Genomic DNA, 18758 nt, shown 5'->3' on the forward strand with positions numbered 1-18758 from the left:
AAGTATACGTATTATTACATATTTAGTAATAGTATTTTTTTGTGTGTGTTGCTTAGCACAGCCCCACCTTCTTCTCAAGTACGTGCTAAAATGATCAGGTAAATTAATGCCGAAAAAATAAATAAATAAAAAATACCTCTTTTTCAAAAGCATTTTAGTGCCCTTGGTTACTCTGGGGACTCAAAAGTTTACCCAACATATGCACAAAAGGAACATTTAAAAAAAATAGTGGCCCCTCCCTGCAAAGCCCAGCAGTGAGGGCCTGAAGGATTCAGGAGTCACAGAGGTTGTATCTGACATCCCATCTTGTTGGACTAGGAGATCAGTGGTGCTGGCGAGGGAAGGTGGGGTGGGGATTACAGTTGTTCACCAGGTGCTCAAGGAGCCATATGGAGATAGGAATAGAACTCAGGACCTTGTACAAGTATGGCATATGGCCTCCCTTTTGTCTTTCTCCCTATTTCCAGGTATTCCTATTTTATTTTATTGTTTTTTAAAGGCCACCACTCCTGTCAGTACTTAAGTGTTACTCCTAGTTGTGCAAAGGAATCGCAGCTTGTGGTGCTCGAAGGACCATATATGGTACCAGGGATCAAACAAGAGTTGGGTCAGGGGCATAGCAAGCACCTTAAACCCTATACTATCTCTCCAACCCTTTGGCCAGATTCAGAGGTAGATATTTTTCAGAGAAGGGGGAAAAAAAAGGGAAAGTACAGGAAGTCTCCCATAGTGGGAGTGAAGGGGGATCTCCTAAGCAGGATTCACAGTTACTCTTCTTTCATAAGAATTTCTATAAATTAATATGAGCGTAAAACACATGCTACTTGTTATTTGCATAAGGGAAACCATTAAATTAAACCTATACTAACCCGGTTGTTCAGTAAAAGTGTGGTTTCAAAATGAATAAATGAGAGAAGGAAATATGCGAAATAGTGGAGATTTGTGGCAAAAATTTCTAGACCATTCCAACAATCCTCTTCTATCGCCAATCTTAACAAATCTGAGATTCTGTTAAGGCATTCATTAGGCAAAGTAATAGTGCCCTCAACATGCGTAAGGTTTTTTTATTATAAGGGTTTTTTTTTTTAAATCAACTTTAAGCATACACACAGAAACACACAACATGCATATAATCTTGGAGTTCACCATAACCCCTGGCTTTCTTAATACAACCAGCCAACAGAACAGATGCTTTGTGGTTCTCTTTGACCAGTTTCTTCACAAGGTTCTGCCAACTGCACAGTGGAGGGAGCAAAAGTGTTTGATGACAGCAGAGTTAGGTGACACAGACTCTGAAAACCAAAGATGGAGATTCCTTACCTAAAGAGACATCATTAATTTTTTTAATTGAGAAAGGAAATTTAAATAGTATAAATTAAAAAATGCTTTAAATAACTAAAAAAATCCAGAGCAAACGTGGTTTCTAGCCAGTCTACACTTGTACGTTATTTCCATAAGTGAAGCAGAGAAGATGTGGAAGAATAATTGCTATAGACCTATAAAAAATCAACTCACAGTTTTAATTTTCATAACTATCCTTTGCTTAAATGCTTGGTCCTAAATATAGAAAGAGTAAGTAGTAGAGGACATAATATAATACACACTTAAGTATGTTGCATATTAAACAGTCCTAGGTTCTACCCGATAGATGCTAGATGAAATCTACTGATAATTAAGCCTGCTGTCTAATTCTTTTCATGATAAAGCATTTTTAAGAACATTGAAAAGTGCATTGTCTTGATTTTGATTATGAAATACTAAGCATAAATTTGAAAGGTCAAATATTAGTCAGTAAAATGGATCTAAGTAGTTTTCACAGTTCAAAGGAGTTTTTAAGAGCTAAGGAAACTGATTCAGCTTATATGTTGAAACAAATGCCTTGTGTTGAAAATAAGGCATTTTTCACATTTACAAATGTGCACAACAAATATTTCTAGAGACAAAACTTAGCCATCATATGTATCATCCACTGTCAACTTTCTCATGTTTCAGAGCTGCTAATGACTATAGGAAGTAGACAAACAATAGTGTAATAAATTCAGGTCTGAGGAGGCAGTCTAGCTGGAACCAGTAAGTCATACACAAAAAATAAAACATGTGCTAGTACACTATTTCCTAGAATGCAATGGAAATTTCTTTTCTCTGTTTTTAATGAGAGTGTTTAAAAAAATGTTCGTTAGAAAGTACATCTTTTAAAATCCCCAAAGTTAGATGCCTTTCATCTTACAGCACCTGTTACCATAGTTCCTACCTATATCCATAACCCTTAAAACAAGCAAAAACCATAAAAACAAAGTACAGGACTGGGAAAAAAGCTCCATCGACTTTTTCTGAATCGAGCTTTACACATTTTACCTAAGTTCTCTTACATACTCTTGTACTGTCTTCTTCTCGCTCCAATTTACAAAGAAACATGCACGTATGTAAACACACACCACGTGTCACCGCTGTAGAATAGGTTCACCAACACCGTAAAAGTCACAACGTAAGTCACAACGAACTACTATGACCATGAAATACAGGTGTCTTTGAAAGTCCGTCTGGGTCCTTAAAGCCTCTACTCCTACACAGCTCATCTTCACCAGAAACTTGTGAAGATCAGAAAGGCAAAACAGGTAACATTCAAGGCAGCGAAAAAAACAAACATACTGTTTGCATTTCGGACATAGAGCAAAATGAGCAACGGGGCCCGGGTTGCGCAGAAGGGCATCATTATTAAAGAATACCAACCCAGACCCTAGATCTAGGAGTCAAGCATCATACAACCCATATAAGAAACTAATTAATGTGGCTATTAGCATTAAGAATAAAAGTAGGAATAATGATTGTCACCACGGGGTTCCATACAGCAGCTGCACGTGGAGCGGCTTCTCCTCCAACGCTCACAGTTGCAGCCTCCCCTGCAGCCAGCCCTACACCGCGACCGCAACAAACCCAGAGGGATGGGGCGGGGCGGGTCCGTGCGGGTGGGCGGGCACACGCATAGCCCCGCCCCTGCGTCCCGTTAGGCCCCGCCCCCCAGTGACCGTGGGCCCCGAATACCCGCCCACCGAAGCCCCGCCCTCCTCGTGCCCGCGCCCTCCTCGCTCCGCCTTCCTCGCGCTCCGCGCGGGCCCCCCGCCCCTTCACCGGAGCTAACCCACCTGCCCTCCAGCTCCTGAGGATTGGCGGGCAGGGCGGGAGACAGGTCCCTGGACACATGTTGGGGGTGAGATTGACCTGCTGCTTAATTCCAGTAAGGCTTCCTGAGGGGCCCTAAGTAGACGCTTTTGATTGACCGTTACTTCCCTGCCTACATTCCGAGGAAATCTCCACGAAAGGAGATGGAAGGCGAAAAATCTGGTTGTTTTGAGAAGCAGCAAGATTGCCCTAAAGAAAGCTGCTGATTAGCCTATTAGGATAGTGTGGAACATTCCCGGCCGTATCTTCTGACCGCACGGAAGGAAAGTTACTGGTGTTGGGTGGGTGGTACTTACTGCCCGGGAGCATACGTGGAGCGCTTCTACGCAAATTTGTCTGCTGGAGATAAGACGGTCGATTTATGTAACTTGGGGGGTTTCCTTGTTGGCTGTCAACTGAATAGGACGCTGCCAGGCACTCTGATGCCGCCTTGTGCTCTGAGCGCACAGTTTTTGGTTCTGCTGACATCATTTCTTTTTTCTTTCTTTCTTTTTTTTTTATTAGTGAAACACCACGAGGTACAGTTGTAGACTTACAAGCTTTCCTGTTTGGGTTTCAGTTATACAATGATCGAGTACCCATCCCTCCACCAGGACAGCGAGCTCAGAATATCACTGTATCAAAGATTATCTTATTTGGGATTTAAACAGTTAATGGGTCATCTATAGTGAAGGAAAGTCATCACAAAAAAAATTACTTTGGAACCATTAGATAAAGTGGATCTCCAAATCTTTTTTTTCAAATTCAGTTCTTTCCAAATTTATAATATTAACGTTTTAGAGAAAGGTGGTGTTTTTTTTCTAATTTTTTAGAAAAATGAGTATTTATTGGGTAAGATTGTACCAGCAGAGTGAGTTCTCTCTTTAGAACGGTACTGATTGATAATATTTTTTTAATTCTGTATTAAGGACCTAAATTTTATCTTGATTCTAGAAGTTTTAGAGAATTATTTACTTACCCCCTTTATTATTATTATTGTAGGAATTCTGCTTGGATTCAGTACAGTAGTAACATAGAATGATTTTCATTAACATGTAACAAAAATTCTAATGAACAATGTTTCAGCAACAAATCAAGCATTCAAAAAAGTTTTAATTCTCATTTAACCAATAGTTGTGAAAACAGTACTTAGTGTTAATTAAAATGGAATGCAAAGTACGACTTCTTCGAAGACCCTTACCTCCCAAATCCCCTAAGTGGCCTTTGTCTAAGACACCTGATAAAGGTATGTATGTGAATTAAGTTTGTGTTAAAATTATTTTTCATAAAAATTTCTCAACTGCACAGTGCAGAATCCCAAGTACCAGCAACCTAGAAGTGGTTTGTGTGAGATAGGTATGTCCAAGTCAATTTTACAAATTCAGCTAATTCTCATCATTTGTGGTTTCTGTCTGTGGGAATTTACTTAGCCATTAAAATTTACTTGTAATCCACAAATCAGTGCATTATACTGTACTCCACCCCTTGGTGCAACAATGCATCAGGAAGAATATTAAGGAGCAGTGCATTGAGCCCATTCCTTTTGTAAGGCGTATGCAGCTGAAGTAACCTGGCTACTTGGAGCATTGAAAACTGTTCCACTCTTTAGGGTGCCTGCTGCCTGGGTTCATCTCCCACACTATAAACTGTACTTTTGCTGGTCTATTCAATGCCATGATTTTTAAATTTCTGTGATTATTTGATTGGTGACATAATATTGGTGTCTAAAATGACCCCCACAATCGTGCTGAAGTGCTGTCTAGTATTGCAAGGCACAGGCTGATGTGTCTTACAGAGAGAAAGACTTAATTTGGATCAGTTTATCATGGGCATGAGTTACATTAATATATTAATGTTAACAAACTGACAGTATACATTCAATAGGTGTCCTGAAGTACGAACACAGATGAAATATTTCAGTTTCATACTGATTGATTGATGGCAATGTTGAGACCTGAGGCTTTCAGGAACATAACCCTGTAATTCTCCTAGAACCAGTAATGTGTGTTGTTGTGCATGTGTTTGTATTTATTTTTTTTTATTTTTTTGCTTTTTGGGTCACGCCTGGCGATGCACAGGGGTCACTCCTGGCTCTGCACTCAGGAGTTAGTCCTGGCGGTGCTCAGGGGACCGACCATATGGGATGCTGGGAATCGAACCCAGGTCGGCCACATGCAAGGCAAACGCTCTACCCACTGTGCTATCTCTCCAGCCCCAATGTTTGTATTTAATTTGTTTGGAACTCTGCACTTCCTGAATCTGGGTATCTAACTCCATGAGTTTGGGGAAGTTTTTGAATAAAAATTCTTCCTCTCTCTGCAACTTTTATGACAAATTTTATTCCTCTTAATGTTTTCCATATAGGTTTATGCTGATGTAATATTTTGTTATTATTTTATGTTTTCACTGGCTTTTGTAGTTTCCGATACTTTTGCTCTATGCTCACTGATTCATGTTCATTACCAATTCTACTCTTGAGTTCCTCGTTTGTATTGTTTTTTTAGTTCAACTACAGTGTTTTATAATTTCTACCTAGACTTTCTCCAATCTTTATTTTATACTTTCTCTGTCTTTGTTGAAGTTCTCTTTTATTAATACCATTGTTTTGATGAACATCATAGGACTGTAGTTTTGAAGTCTTCTTCAGTTAGCTTGCATGGCTCTGTTGTATTAGTAACTCTTTCCAAGCTTCTGTCTTGATGCACTGATGTATGTAAGCTTCTCTGTACAGGTTTTCTACTTCCTCCTCACTCAGTTTTTGGAGAGCACATAGTTATAAGAATCTGTTCATTTCTTCTAGGTTCTCCTTCTCCAACTTAACAGTATAACGTTGATCATAGCAATTTTTCACAATATCTTGAATTTTTGAGGGGTCTCAAAAATCAAATAAAATTTGATTTATGTGAATATTTTGGGTTTTTTTTCCTTATGAGGTTAGCTAACAGTTTATCTTGTTTATTCTTTCAAGGAACTGGTTCCTGCTTTCCATCAACTCTTTGTATTGCTTTCTTAATTTCTATGTTATTGATTTCCACTCTAGCTTTTATAATTTCCTTCTTTCTACTACTTTTGGGCTTCATTTGTTGTTACTTCTCCAGTTGTTTAAATATACATTTAGGTTGTTCTTCAGGCCAGTATTGCTATGAATTCCCCCCTTATTACAACTTTTGCTGTGTCCCAGAGATTCTGATAATTTATTTTTTCATTCTCAGTAGTCTCAAGCAATCTTTCTATTTCTTCCTTGATTTCCTCTTTTGACATAGTTGTTATTTAGCATTTTAGCTTCCAAGTGTTAGAGGTTTTTTCTCATATTATTTTTATGTTTAATTCTCCTTTCATTGCCCTCAGAGGGAGCTTGGTATTATTTCTATATTTATAAATTTATGTATATTTGAATTATGCCCTAGTAAGTAATCTATCCAAGAGAATGGTTCATAATAATTAGAGAAGGGTGTGTATTTGGCTTTTTGAGGTGGAGATCCCTGTGTATATTCACTAATCCAAGTTCTTCTAACTCCTTATTTAAGGCATTTGTCTATTAACTGATATTCTGTCTGGTTAATCTCTCTAGTGGGGAAAGTGGAGTGTTAAAGTCTCCCACTACAATTGTATTTGTCTCAATGTGTCTTGTATTTCTCTCAATGTATTGTCTATGAGAAGAAGCTTTGTAAAATTTGGTGCATATTTGTTGGTTGCATATATGTTAAAAACAGTAGTTCTTCAAAAGCAACCGATGCTGGCACAGATGTGGCGAGAAAGGGACACTCCTTCACTGTTGGTGGAAATGTCGACTGGTTCAGCCCTTCTGGAAAAACAGTATGGACGATTCTCCAAAAATTAGAAATTGAGCTCCCATTTGACCCAGCAATAATACCACTCCTGGGAATATATCCCAGAGAGGCAAAAATCTATAGTCGAAGTGACATCTGCACTTGTTTGTTCATTGCAGCACTCTTTACAATAGCCAGAAACTGGAAGAAACCTGAATGCCCAAGAACAGATGACTGGTTAAAGAAACTTTGGTACATCTACACAATGGAGTACTATGTAGCTGTTAGAAAAGATGAAGTCATGAAATTTACATACAAGTGGTACAACATGGAAAGTATCATGCTAAGCGAAATGAGTCAGAAAGAGAGGGATAGACATAGAAAGATTGCATTCATCTGGGGGATATAAAGTAACAAAGTATGAGATTAATATCCAAAAATAGCTGAGATCAGCACCAGGAGGATTACTCCACAGCTTAGTGGCCAGTCGGGCATTCTAGAGGAAAGGGCAGCTCAGATAGAGAAGGGAACACCAAATAAAGGGTGTTTGGAGGATCCTCCCAGGAGGGGAGATGCATGTCGAAAGTAGACTATGGACTGAACATGTTTGCCACTCAATGCCTCTTTTGCAGACCACAACACCCAAAAGGAGAGAGAGAACACAGGGGATTGCCCTGCCACAGAGGCAGGGGGGGATGGGGGGATGGGGGTGGGGGGATATTATCCATGGTGGTGGAAAATGGACACTGGTGGAGGGATGGGTATCTGATCATTGTATAATCAAGCCCAAGCACAAAAAATTGTAAATCTACAACTGTACCTCATGGTGTTTCACTAATAAAAAAAATTTTTTTAATGAAAAAAAAACAGTAGTTCTTAATCTATTGTTCCCTTAAACAATATTTTTCATTTCTGTCTTTAATTACATTTTTTAAGGTTGAATGATATTCGGCCAATTATAAATATGGCTGTCCTCGCTTTTTGTAAATAATCAACTTGTAGGTTTATTTTGTATCCTTTCACTCTGAGCCTGTATTTTTCCTATGAATGTAATTTTTCCCTATAAGAAGCAAGTAGATGGACTTTGTGTCCTGACCCATTTAGCCTCTACCATTTCTTTTGATGGCAGAGTTTAGTCCACTGACATCAAGAGAGATTGTTGACACGAAGAGCTGTGATGCCACTTTTTTTGTGAAGGATTTTGTTATTTAAGCAATTGGCCACTTGCTTTTAATAGGCAGTGTTTCAGTAATTCTTGCAGGATTTAGTTACAGCAGCCCTTGTTTGTCTGAAAATGTGTTTTCTTTCTCAAACTCAAGTGACAACTTTGCAGGATAGTGAGGACAGTGGACTGAAAGGTTTTTCTCTTTTTATTCAATACTTCTAATATGTCATCCCACTCTTTTCTTGATTGTATGTTGTTTTGTAGGAGTACTGCTATTTATTCAGCCACTGATTAACTGATTGAATTGGGCATGAACTCTACCTTAATTTTTTTTCTTTTTTTTCTTTTTATATTTATTTATTGAATCACTGTGGGAAAAGTTACTAAGCTTTCAGGTTTAAGTCTCAGTCCTACAATGATCAAACACCTTTCCCTTCACCAGCACTCATTTTTCACCACCAAGAACCCCAGTATAACCCCGCTTCCACCCCTCCAAATGCCTGTGAGACAGATGATTTCCACTTAACTCTTCTCTACATTGACTACATTTATTATTTCGACAAAAGATGCACCATTATTGTTTATAATTTCCCCCCAAACAATCAGAATTGATGAAAAGGCATTGTGAAATATGTTGTTTTCTATAGCTGGTTCCGTCCCAATGGAAAACCAGCAGGTTTTCCATGCAAGGTTCCGTCCCAATGGAAAACCAGCAGGACTGTACTACTGTTCAAGAAGGGAGACATCCATGACATTGGCAACTATCGCCCGATCTGCCTATTGTCTGTCATCTACAAGTTGTTTACTCTAGTCATCCTAAATAGGATTGGCAGAACACTAGATGAAGGACAACCATGTGAGCAAGCCGGGTTCCGCAAAGGATTCAGCACCATCGACCATATCCACACGATAACCAAGCTCATTGAGGTTTCTCGGGAGTTCAAGATGCCGCTCTGTCTAACGTTCATTGATTTAAAGAAGGCCTTCGATTCTGTTGAGACGAAAGCAGTCATTGAAGCCCTAGCCAATCAGGGCATTCAAGCCCAATACATCAGGATCCTCCGTGAGCTGTATTGCGGATTCACTACCAGGATCTCACCATTCTACAAAGAAGTAATCATTGATGTCAAGAGAGGGGTTCAGCAGGGTGATACCATTTCACCGAAACTCTTCGGTGCCACCCTCGAGAACATCATGCGATGACTGTAATGGGAAGGAATGGGAGTGAAGATAGATGGTCGGCAACTACACCACCTCCGCTTTGCTGATGACATTGTTTTAATAACACCAAACATCAGCCAAGCGGCACAAATGCTGGCCGACTTTGACCGTGAGTGTGGAAAGGTAGGACTACAGCTGAATCTTACGAAGACAATGTTCATGAGAAACAGCCTCGTTCCTGACGCCCCATTCGCTCTCAACGGAACAACCATCTCCAAATGCAACAGCTATGTGTACCTAGGTCGAGAGGTCAACATGACAAATGACCTGGCACCCGAGCTGTGCAGGAGGAAGAGAGTGGCTTGGAACACCTTCAAGAACGTCGAAGAAATAGCTAAGAGGATGAAGAACCTCCGGCTCCGGGCACATCTCTTTGATTCCACTGTACTTCCTGCATTAACATATGCCTCAGAGACCTGGGCCCTACACAAACAGGATGAGAATGCTGTTCGGGTCTCCCAAAGAGGAATTGAAAGAGCTATGCTTGGAATATCACGTTTCACTCAAATGAGAAAAAGAATCCGGAGTTCTGACATCCATCGACGATCAAAAATCAGGGATGTTGTCTCATTTGCCAAGGTGTCGAAAATCAGATGGGCTGGTCACGTAATGAGATTTAAAGACGACCGTTGGACTAGAGCTGTTACCGACTGGATTCCACGGGATGTCAAAAGACTGCGTGGCCGCCCACCTACCAGATGGTCAGACTTCATCAAGATCATGAACGATCGGTTTGAGGCTCCTCATGTTCCCAGAGCGAACAGATGCCATTGGGCTACACTAGCACGTGACAGGGATAAATGGAGACGTTACTGGTGCCCGCTCGAGCAAATCGACGACTAAGGGGAAGTTAAGTGATTAAGTGATAGCTGGTTATGAGAATCATATAATGTCATGTGGCCACGATTTTGGATTTCTGCAAAGAGCCAAATAATTACGAGATTGGTTTCTGTGTGTCTGGTGTTATGGCCTTGCCAGAGAGCTGCTCATGGGGGATAACTCGTGACCTCGGTAGGGCGTGAAGGACGTGCCAGTACCACCCCCTTCCCATGAGACTGCAGTTGCCCCTTCCCCGTAGGTTCGTACCTGGCTTTCCTATAAGCTCTGAGGCGGTGGCCACCTTGCTGCCAGGGGGGAAAAAGGCGGAAGGGAGCAACACCCTTTCCCTCCTGGGATGGCATGGCACCGTAGTTTAACGCATGGTCCTTTCACTTTTCTTCTGCAAGCTGCTGGGCTCTGGACTAAGTCCTTTTGCCTCTGGAGCCATGGCCGTGCCAGAGAGTCACTTGTGAGGGGCAACTCATGACCTCAGTAGGGTGTGAAGCTGGTACTGCCCCCCTTCCCATGAGACTGCAGTTGCCCCGTCACCGCTGGCTCATACCTGGCTTTCCAATAAGCTCTGAGCCGGCAGCCACCTTGTATGCGGTCCAGATGCATTTCTGCCAAAAGCCACTGGGTTTCAAGATTTGTTTCTGAGTCTCTGGTATCATGGCTATTAATCAGCTTGATCAGGATCCAGAGAGGCCTTTTGTAGGCAGCGACTCAGGGTCTCGTTGGGATGGGGAGAAAGAGTAGGCTCCACACTCATGTGGTGAGGCCCCGTGTGTCTCGTCACTGCAGGCCCAAACCTGACTGTCCAGTGACCCCTCCGGAGGATGGTGGTCACCAGGCCGCCAGGGGGAACAGGCCAAGGCACGAAACCTATTCCCACCTGGAGTGGCCCAGCGCCAGTTAACCTACTGCAGGAACAGGATGCATTTCTGCCAAAAGTCTTTGGGTTCCAAGATTCGTTTCTGAGACTCTGGGATCATGGCCATTAAGCAGTTTGATCAGGAACCAGAGAGGCCATGCCTTCAATTATGTAGCTGAGCTGGAAGTGGTTTGTGGGTGTGTCTCCCACATACCTAACTTTTGGCCGTTTACTTTCTTGGTAAACCTTGCCCCAAGTTTTTGGGGTCTGGCCAAAGGCACAGCAGCAATTTTGGGGTATCTGAAAGTCTGACGTTGCCATCAGGCTGCTGATGCTCTCACCTCACAGGTACAGATTGACCTGCTGGTGGCACCATACCCCCAGATTGTATGGTTTTATATGGGAGAAATTTTGTGATTTTTATTTCCCTTATCGCTGAGATTTTTTTTCTCTTTTTCTGCTTTAAGTCGTCTCTCTCTCTAGTTTTTACCATTTTGATTACTATATGACCTGGTATTTTTCTTTTTTAGTGTATTTTATTTAGTTCTCTTTGGAATTTTTGAATCTGTACAGAATCCCCCCTTCAGAGACTGGAGAAATTCTGAGTTATTATTTCTTCCACCAGTTGTTCATCCTCTTTCTCTTTTTCCTTTCTTTCTGATACTTCTAAAATTCAGAGATAACGCCTCTTGCTGTTATCCAGTAAGTATCTTATTTGCTTTTATTTATCTTTTCTTTGCCACTTCAATATTGGTTCTGACCTTTATTTCATCTTCAAGTTTGCTGATGTGATTCTTTACATTCAAAATTCTGCTACTGTGGCTTTCTATTGTATTCTTTAGCTTCTTCAATTCTGTTTGTATGAATTCTTTCATACTCTAAATCAATTATTCTTTGGTTTAATTGAATTTCTTTTTCCAGTTACTGCTTAATTTCCATTGCCATTGCATGGAGTGATGATTTGAGGTCCTTTTTGACCAGGCATGGAAATTTTGATGAATCTGAAGACTTGCCTGGACTTCTGTTCCCGTCTGTCAGTTTTCTTATTGTTATTAGAGTTTTGTGGGTACTGACGGGAGATTAAGATTCCTGGTTATGTAAGCACTGACTTGATTTTTTATTTAATACTGAGGAGCTATTGTTTATGATCTCTTATTCTATATTCACTACCCTGTAAGGGTATTTCGGTGGGACAGGCAGGTGTAGGTCTACTTCTTTCCATTTAGGTTCCAGGCTTTTATGAGAGTATTCAGGCACCGAGTTAAGACCCTGTGCTTTCTGACAAGCCCTTAGAGTATGTGGGTGGAGTAGAACAGTAGAGCAGAAGAAAACAGGGTTCCAGATCCCCTTGGTACACCTGATTGGATGTAGTGTTGGGATCAGCTGTGTCGTGTTATTAGAATTGTACAGTTTTATTTGACTTATATTTATTGTAGACGGATGTTGCAAAATCTGTGGCAATCATGCAAACATTTTCTTCAAACACTCTTTAAAAGAAGTATAATTGAGTTACTAAAGAGGAGAGAAACTAGGACACTAAAGGAGAGAAAGTGAATCATGAAAAGCTCAATAAAAACCATAAAGAGGCATATAGAGAAGGAAAGATTTAAAAATCTGCAATGAAAACTGCAAATGTGGCAGATATTAAATTCATGACATCAATAATTCATCAAAATATGATTGGTCTAAGCACACAAATGAAAAGAAACATGGTGAAAGTAAATTAAAATAAAATTTAGGCTGAAGATGTGGCTCAGTGGCAAGGCACATACCTTGCATGATGAGACCTAGGTTCAATCACCAGTGTCACGCACACACAAAAATAAAGTAAAAAAAAAATTGTGCAATTTTATTTTATTTTATTTTTGTTGTTGTTTCTTTTTTTTTCTTCCTTTTTGGGTCACACCCAGCGATGCTCAGGGGTTACTCCTGGCTCTGCACTCAGGAATTACTCCTGGCGGTGCTCAGGGGACCATATGGGATGCTGGGATTCAAACCCGGGTTGGCCGCATGCAAGGCAAGTGCCCTACCTGCTGTGCTATCGCTCCAGCCCCAAATTTGTGCAGTTTTAAAGATTGCACAATATATTGTCTACAAGAAAGGAATTGGGAAATGGCTCAACAGCAAAACGTTCTTGCCTTGCAAACATGAGACCACCGTTAAATCCCTTATGCTGCTGACAAGCACGAAGTGGGCACTGCTGTTTCTGACCCCTACAACAGAATATGCCATCCCCAACACACCACAACCAGGTGTGTGCAAGTTTCACAACTAATTATGCAACCCCCAGCTAACGCTATAAAATGTATAAGCACCACGACCAGAAATGTGACCCCTGAAAAGCACATGTGTAAGCATTAATAAAAAGTGGGGCCTCAAAGGTATCCTGCCCACACGGCAGAGTCTGGCAAACTCCCCGTGGCTTACCCAATATGCCAAATACCAGTAACAATGATGGGTCTCATTCTCCTAACTCTGAAAGAGCCTTGAATATGGCACTTTTTAAAAAATCTCAGGGCTAGGATGAAGGAGACGTTACTGGGGCCTGCTCGAGGCAATCGACGAATAAAAAGAAAAGCTAAAAAAAAAAGCAGATGGAGCTCACTTCTTGCATGTGGGAGACCCTGATTTGATCCCCCATCCTATATGGTCCTCCAAATTCTACCAGGAGTGGAACCTAAGAACTCCTGGGTATGGCCCCAAATGTAAAAAATGTAAAGAAAGAAAGCTGTAATAGCTTTATTAATTTCATTTGGTAGAGTTCAGAACAAAAATATTTGTGACTGAACTTCATGATAAAGAGGTAAATTCTCTAAAAACACATGTAAGTCCTTAAACTTACATGTACATATAAGTGTTAAGATATGAGACAAAAATATCTAGAATAGTATAAGGAGTATAAAGAAATCCATTATTACACTTGGAAAGTTTCAGTAATTAAAAAGTCTAGCAGACAGAAACATCAACCAGCTTACAGTAAAACAAAATTGCATTATCTATCAACTGGATTCAACAGACATAGAATGTTTCATCAGGATCCCCATGGGGAAGGAAGAGCTAAATTAGCCTGAGGACCTAATCTGGGATTTATGGTAGAAGCCCAACAGCCTTGCCCTCCGAGCCCAGAGAACTAAGTTTTGGAATCTATATCACTTACTGTGTTTATTCAAATAACTGCAAGTATTTATAAGTAGTAAACTTAATTGTTTAATATTTACTAGTAGTAGAGAAAGAGAAAAGCAATGTCGATGCCCCTGGAAGACATGTCTTCTTGAGTTAATCCCCCCCAAGAGAGTTTTCTCTGCCAAACATTTTATCTCTGTAAATGATCAATCACACCTACATGCAGTCCTATACCTTGACCCCACTCAGATGTTCCATAAGTATGCTGCTGACTCTGCATCAAATGGGACATTTTGACCATCATCCTCTGGTCCCCCATCTCTTTGTTCCTCTGCTGGGAAGAACTGGAGAGGTGGTTCTCGGCCAACGAATGCACAAGTCACGAACCCACATTTTGAATTCACAGATAACAGCTAAGGGAGAAAAAAGTAAATTTCTTTGCTCAAAGAAGTTTCAACTGAGGAAGCAAAAATTATTAATGATAAATAGTAAAACATCACAATATTTATTTGCATCCATATTGCTTTAGGTTTTTACTCAAAAATCTTTCCCCCTCATCAGTTCTATTTATCCTAATTCTCCACCTTTTCTTTTTATTTTATCTTTTATTATTATTATTTATTTATTTTATTAGTGAGACATCATGAGGTACAGTTGCAGACTTACACATTTTTGTGCTTGGGTTTCAATTATACAATGATCAAATACCCATCCCTCCACCGGTGCCCATTTCCCACCACCATGGATCCCAGTATCCCTCCCACCCTCCATCCCCCCCCCATCCCACCCTGCCTCTGTGGCAGGGCATTCCCTTTTGTTCTCTCTTATTGGGTGTTGTGGTTTGCAAAAGAGGCAATGGGTGACAATCATGTTTAGTCTATAGTCTACTTTCCGCATGCTTCTCCCATCCTGAGAGGATCCTCCCAATATCTTTATTTGGTGTTCCCTTCTTTATCTGAGCTCCCCTTTCCCCTAGTATGTGTGGTTGGCCTCCAAGCCATGGAGTAAAATTCCTGGTACTAATCTTGGCCATTCTTGGGTGTTAGTCTCCTATTTTGTTACTTTATATTCCCCAGATGAATGCAATCTTTCTATATCTATCCCTTTCTTTCTGAGTCCTTTCGCTTAACATGATACTTTCCATGTAGTACCACTTGTATGTAAATTTCGTGACTTCATCTTTTCTAACAGCTACATAGTACTCCATTGTGTAAATGTACCAAAGTTTCTTTAACCAGTCATCTGTTCTCGGGCACTCAGGTTTTTTCCAGATTCTGGCTATTGTAAAGAGTGCTGCAATAAACAGACAATTGCAGATGTCACTTCAACTATACTTTTTTGCCTCTCTGGGATATATTCCCAGGAGTGATATTGCTGGATCAAATGGGAGTTCAATCCCAGGAATGGCTGAGATTAGTACCAGGAATTTTGCTCCATGACTTGAAGGCCAGCCACACGTGCTAGGTGAAAAGGAAGTTCAGATAGAGAAGAGAGCACCAAATAAAGGGTGTTGTGAGGACCCTCCCAGGGTGGGAGAAGCATGCTAAAAGTAGTCTATAGACCAAACATGATTGCCACTCAATGCCTCTCTTGCAAAACACAGTACCCAAAAGAAGAGAGAACAAGGGGGAATGCCTTGCCACAGAGGCAGGGTGGGACGGGGGGGATGGGAGGTGGGGGGGATGCTGGGACCCGTGGTGATGGAGGATGAGCACTGGTGGAGGGATGGGTACTTGATCATCACCCAGCTTTTTTGAAGGAGCTGTTTGCTTGCAGGATTGTTTTCCATCCTTTGACTTTGAGTCTGTGTTTGCTCTGACTGTTGAGATGAGTTTCTTGTAGGCAGCAGAATGTTGGGCTCTGTCTCTGTATCCATTTTGCCACTCTGTGTCTCTTAAATGGTGAATTTAGACCATTGACATTGAGAGAGATTATTGTGATGGGGTTTTGTGTCATCTTTCTGTAAGGGTGTGTTGTGGTTGTAGGGTTTGTCTTGTCTTATAGTAGCCCCTTTAGGCCTTGTTTTAGGTTTGGTTTTGAGTCTATGAAGTTTCTGAGCTGCTGTTTGTCTAGAAAATAGTGTATCGTTCCTTTGATTTTGAGTGAGAGTTTAGCCGGATAGAGTATTCTTGGTGAAGCATTCATTTCAGTGAGTTTTTTGACTATATCTCGCCACTTCCTTCGGGCTTGGAGGGTTTCCTCTGATAGGTCTGCTGTGAATTTAAGGGGTGCTCCTTTGTATGTGATTTCCTTCTTTGCTCTTGCTGCTTGCAGTATTGTGACTCTATTGGCAGCATCTATCATTCTAACTATGATATGTCTTGGAGTGTTTTTGTTTGGGTCTCTTTTAGCTGGCACCCTTCAGGCCTCTTGAGTCTGAATGGCTGTACTGTGGAGCTCTGGGAACTTTTCGGCGATGATTTGTTTAACCATGGCTTTTTCATTGGGATTGTTTCCCTGAGCTTCTGGTAGTCTAATGATTCTAATGTTGTTTCTTTTGGAATCGTCTCCTAGGACTCTGATTCTCTGTAGAGCTATTTTGAGGTCCTTTGCCACTGTTTGTTGTTGTGTGTTGGCTTGGTGCAGCTGATCTTCCAGCTCACTGATTCTTTCCTCAGCTGTGGTCATTCTATTTTTGAGGGCACAGACTGAGTTTTTTATTTCATCTATGGAATCTCTGATCCGTGCCATTTCTGTGCGAAGCTTTCCAATTTCCGTTCTCATTTCTTCCTGTATTTTGTCGCTTGTGCAATCGATTGTTTCATGTCCTCTTTCAGTTTACTGAATATCTGTCTGACTGTTTCATTGAGTAGATTGAACATCTTGATGACTTCATATCTGAATTTTTTGTCAGAGAGGTCCCTTAGGTGGCTGGCACCTACTGAGGCTTCTGGACTTGTTTCCTCGTCCTCTCCCTGTGGCAGGGATTTGTGTTGTTTCTTCATGTTGGTGTGTAGGTGTAGGGCTTAGATTTCTTGATATGAGTAAACTACTTGTGGCCGCGTGAGAGGCCTCCCGAAGAAGATTAGGCCACGCCCACTTCTTAAAAGCCATGCCCACTTCTAAAGTGGCCACACCCCCACGGGTACCTGGTATGTGTCAGGGGAGTAAAGACTGGGTGGGGAGAAGAGACCAGCTCAGCTTGGGTGATGGAAAGGGAGAGGCACAGATACTCGGAGTTGCTTTGTCTCCCCAAGTCCGGGGGACGCCTGGGGGCTTGCAGGGTGAAATCCAAGTCCTGGGTTCGAGAAGTGGCGGGAAAACTGACCTGGGTGGGGAGAAGAGACCAGCTTAGCTTGGGCGACGGAAAGTGAGAGGCAGAGGCGCTCAGAGTTGCTTTGTCTCCCCAGTTCCTCACCTTTTAAAAACTCAATTACTTTTAATTTCTCCACTTGCTTATTTATTTATTTATTTATTTATTTATTGTAGCTTTTTGGGTAACTCACAATTCCAGAACTAACAACTCACTCACAACTCACAATTTCAGAAGGCAAAATCTAAATGTAGACATGAGAGTCTCCCAGTGGATGGTTCTACAATGAAATTGACCACATCATATTCAATCAACGGTTTTGCCTGACCCATGTCGCTGTTGTCCCAAAATTCCAAACGGGATCGGACCACTGTCTCCTTCGTGCAAAATTCTACTTCACAGAGCGGGGAGAAAGGGCTGCAAAGTTTAAGAAGAGAACTCCCAGAACGTCCACCAACTGGGAGCTCTTTGGCACTATTGCAGCAACGTGGGAAGATGCCATCATTGACAACATTGATGAGGAATACAATTGATGGGTTCAGCACCACCATGATTGTGTGAAGAACACTGAGAGAGAGACAGTCACAAAAAGATGCCTGTCTTCGAAAACTCTCAAGCTCATTTGCCAACGTGGCTTGGCACAAGCCTCAGGCGACTGCAAGCGAACATCCAAGCACGCAAAGCAGTGCAGAGATGCAATCAAGGAAGACCTCAAAGACAGAAGAGCAGCAGTGCTGGCAGATGCGGCGGAAGCTGGAAAAAGCATTCGCAATGCCTGCCTGTTCTTTGCCAACTACAAGACCAAGATTACTGTCCTCCAATGTCCTGATGGATCGATCTATCACATCTTCCAGAAGGGCAATGGAGAAGATTATCCATGACTTCTACTCGGATCTCTCTGATAGCCACGTCCACCTGCCCACATACCAAATTCTGCAGGATGGTTATGTCATTCCCAATGTTCTCCCTTCCAAAATCCAACACACCATTTTGTCTTTAAAGAAGTGAACAGTATCCGGCCCAGACAAGGTCAGACCGAACACCTGAAGAACCTGCCCTCAGTACTCATCAATACACTGGCTCGGCTCTTCACACACTAGCTGTCTGATGCAAGGTTCTGTCCCAATGGAAAACCAGCAGGACTGTACTACTGTACAAGAAGGGAGATATCCACAACATTGGCAACTATCACCTGATCTGCCTGTTGTCTGTCGTCTACAGGCTATTCACTTGAGTCATCCTGAATAGGATTTGCAGAACACTAGATGAAGGACAACCATGCGAGCAGGCCGGGTTCCAAAAAGGATTCAGCACCATCGACCATATCCACACGATAACCAAGCTCATTGAGGTTTCTCGGGAGTTCAAGATGCTGCT

At 41.6% G+C, this 18758-nt stretch overlaps 2 protein-coding genes across 3 annotated transcripts in view; one reads left to right on the forward strand and one right to left on the reverse strand.

Moving 5' to 3' along the window:
- Positions 1-2922, reverse strand: part of LCP1 (lymphocyte cytosolic protein 1) — a 101865-nt gene extending 98943 nt beyond the window's left edge. Inside the window, exon 1 of one of the 2 annotated variants that reach the window (XM_056109765.1) lies at positions 2848-2922. The gene's annotated coding sequence lies outside the window, so the exon portion shown is untranslated. The remainder of the gene's footprint in view (positions 1-2847) is intronic. The other variant, XM_056109766.1, reaches the window with a different exon arrangement.
- LRRC63 (leucine rich repeat containing 63) overlaps positions 1-18758 on the forward strand; it is a 109989-nt gene that overhangs the window by 50292 nt on the left and 40939 nt on the right. The window lies entirely within an intron of this gene.

Source organism: Sorex fumeus, unplaced genomic scaffold (genome assembly GCF_029834395.1).
Source record: "Sorex fumeus unplaced genomic scaffold, SorFum_2.1 ptg000008l, whole genome shotgun sequence".
In the NCBI taxonomy this organism is placed as follows: Eukaryota; Metazoa; Chordata; class Mammalia; order Eulipotyphla; family Soricidae; genus Sorex; species Sorex fumeus.